Here is a 3,501-nt window from a genome sequence, read left to right on the forward strand (position 1 = left end):
CACCCACGAAACCTGCGCCGCAGGACACGGCTCACTAGCGGGTCTCGGGAGGAAGCGATCTCCGAAACCGAAGGTGGCCCGGCACTCCGCCCCTACCCAGCGCTCAGGCCGAGAGGGGTCTGGGGCTAAAGGCCGAGCTTCCTGTCAGGCCCCTTCATCAACCCAGCCTTCCCGAGTGGTCCCTGCAGACCAGAGCCCTGGCAGCCTGGCCCTTCCGTTGCTGGAAAGGGAGGCAATGACCCGTCCCCGAAATCCCCTCTGTTAGGTCCTGACAGGATCCAGGCCAAAAGACGTTGTGCGAGTTTTAAAAATGGGTGTTCCATTCTCTCACAGCGGCTGAGACCAGTGTGTCCGGTCAGCGAGCAAGTGTAGGGCGGGCGGGATATGTGTATTTCCTGTGCAGGTCGGAGTAACGGGTCACACCAGGTGCCAGGTGATGGCGGGAAGCCGGGAAGCCGGGTGTAGGCAGTCCGCTGCGAACTGGGAGAAGCTGTGTACTGGAAACTGCAAGCCATTCGTCATGTCTTGCAAAATCTGAAATGAGAATAATAGGAAAATCGCGAAATCCCCAAGCAGCGGGTAATGGAAAAGTACTGAGCGCAGGGGAAGGTAGAGAATGTGCCTAACATCCTCCCCTTCCCCCCAAGAGAATGGCAAACGTTAGGTGAAATACAATGTTTTTGTTTTTGTTTTTTTTCTTGTATTTATTTGTTTTGAATCGTTTCCCATCTCCCTTCTTTCTCTGTCCTTCGACTTGTAAGCACAGGGAGGACATAGGGAAAACCTGTACCGCACACTCTTCTTTGGCGGGCCTGCGGCGCGATCTCTGGATAATCCACGGACAAAAATAGGTCAGCCGAGGGAGCCGGCCTGGCAGCCGCGCAGCGCGCGGGAGTGTGGGTCTCTCTCTCCTTAGAAAGCTTTTCCCCAGAGCTGGCCGCCTCCCCTTCCCTGTTGGAGGCCGCCTCTTTTGTGAACTAATGACTGTAATTATTACCTCCCAGAGCTCTTTTGTTATCTCCAACCCCAAACCCAGCAAGGGGGGTGAGGGGTGGGCTCTTTTGTGAAATGCGTCTGTGAACAGCAAATTGCCGTCTAGGCGGGACGGCATTAGCGAAGGACAAATCAGAACCTGAGAGCCGCTGAAGTAGGGTGTTACATTCAACATGCAAATACTACCCTTGGACTCAAAGTATTCCGGTGCCGGGGGATTTAATGGAGTAGAATTTCAAGCCACCGTATTTTTAAAATCCGTGAAATCCAGGTGTGATTTCTACCTTCCTCGTGTTTTAATCTTCGTGTGTGTGTGTGTGTGTGTGTTAAATGCTCGTTTTAAAGAACCTTTCTGTTTTCGACCACTCATCCATAGTAGGAAAGTTCTACCACCCCAGCCTGCTGGCTTGAAGGGAAATATTGGCAGGATTTGGTGTGGATTTAAACAAAGAACCGGGCCCTCGGGCGCGCATCTGCACGGCTGAAGCGAGAGCCGCGAAGCCGCCCTTCGCCCAGAAGGCGGAACCACCGCATCCTGACATCCCCAGAGTTGTGACCTGGCTTCACCGGAGCTTTGGAGCCGGAAGCCACAATGAGGGGCCACAGTGAGGCCTGGGTTGGCGCTCACGTAGCGCCCGCAGCCTGGTGCAGGCTTCTGAACACAGCCCGCTCTGCGCCCTTCCCTGTGCCCACTCCCAGAATGGGCCCGGCGGCCGTGGGACCGATGGAACGGCTCTTTCGGGATCGGGCACGTGGGAAGAAGACAAAGCTTAGTGGAGACAATTGACCAGGCTTCCTCGCGCCTCGGGACACTGGAGTTGAACTTGCAGGCGGCCATGCTAGCCCCACGATGCCCTTTCTCAGCCAGGGCCGAGGGGTCGTGGCCGAGACGGAGGATCCGTGGATCTCTGCTTTGGCAGCAGCTTTGGTGACTTGGTTAGGAGGTCAGAGAAAGAGTGGTTGCAACACAATGGAAATGAGAAGCGTTTGCCCAAGGGGAGCAAGACGCCAGGCATGAACGCCTCCGCGGGAGGCCTAGCGCAGCCCTTTCCCACCCGGTCCTCCTCGCCCCGTTCCCCACCAGCTTAGTGTGCGGGAGGGTCGCTGCTCTCTAGATGGCTAAGGGAAAGCAATGCGAGCTCAGCGGGCTTTGAGTTCTCAGGGCGCCCTTCCTTTGTTTAACAGCTTTTATAGAAGAGAGACTTGAACTTCCTCAGGAAAGGAGAAACCCCTTTTCCACAGGCCACAGATATAGCCAATTACTCCCCCACCACCACCACCACCATCACACACACACACACACACACACACACACACACACACACACACACACACACACACACACACACACTCTATCCTAGAGATTCTCAGGGGGAGAGGAGTCATTGATTTGAGGCACGCTTTTTAAAAAGAGGGCCCAGCAGGAGATGCCTTCTTGCCACCTCCGATTTGGAAAGCTCCAATTGCACAGGAGTTGAAACTCTGTGCACGCCTCCCACGCACCCACCGATTGCAGTCACACGGAAGAAACGGCCCATCCGCGCCTCCGCAGGCCGAGGTCACAGATGACCCGATCCCATGCCCCATCGACTGTCAATCCAGCCAGTCCTAGCTGCTCTCCTTCTCTGCTCTTCCTCACGCCCCTTCCAAGAAGTTCCCATTTGTTTCATTTTTTTCTCCAGCCCAAGGACCTCGGTGATAGACTACGGTAGACTCCAGCATGGATTTTAATTGCCTCAATTGGCAGCCTTTCTCCCCATCCATCAGTCAGAAGCTGGACGGTGGGTCGGGCGACAGCGCCCTCGAAAGCCCAGGACTGGGGCGCCGCCGGGGATCTCGCGGCTCAGTAGGCAGGCATTAGGCGCTACTAAGAAGCTGAAATGAGCCCATTAACGAGTAGGCGCCCTTCCCCCACCACCCCTTCTCGGAGCTGCGGAATCGCTCGGGATTCTGGCCCAGTCGCTCGTCTCTCGAGGTCACAGCGACCCTAGCACCCACTTGAAGGAAGGCGGGGGCGGGAACCGCGCCTCCTCCTCCGCAGCCGGAGCCAGACCTCAAACAATACCCTAATCCCAGTGTGCGTAAAACTGCTCCCCGCCACCCTTCCCGCCTCGCCAAAGTCTCTCTGGTCCACCCTTCCCAGAGGCCAGCGCGAAGTCAGCCGCGTTAGCACCCTGGACAGCGCATCCGGGCCTGGAGGCAAGCCGGCTCCCTCCCGCCTTGCCCTCTGCGGGAGCTCGCGGGCACACCTCCCACCCACTCACTCCGACTCCAGCTCCTGAGCGCTGTCAGTCTCACGCTCCTGATTCAGCGCACTCCCGCCGCCCGCTCATCCATCCGTTTCGGGTCCCCTTGCCTTCAAAATCACTCGGGCGCTCTGCGCTTTCCCCTCTCCTGGCTCTGAGAACCCTCTCTTCCCCTTCCCTACTTAGCATTCTAGGCTTTCAGAGCGTTGCCGTCACATCTCAAAGCCCTAACTCCAAAACACACACACACACACACACACAC

Source organism: Myotis davidii, unplaced genomic scaffold (genome assembly GCF_000327345.1).
Source record: "Myotis davidii unplaced genomic scaffold, ASM32734v1 scaffold86, whole genome shotgun sequence".
NCBI classification, from domain to species: Eukaryota; Metazoa; Chordata; class Mammalia; order Chiroptera; family Vespertilionidae; genus Myotis; species Myotis davidii.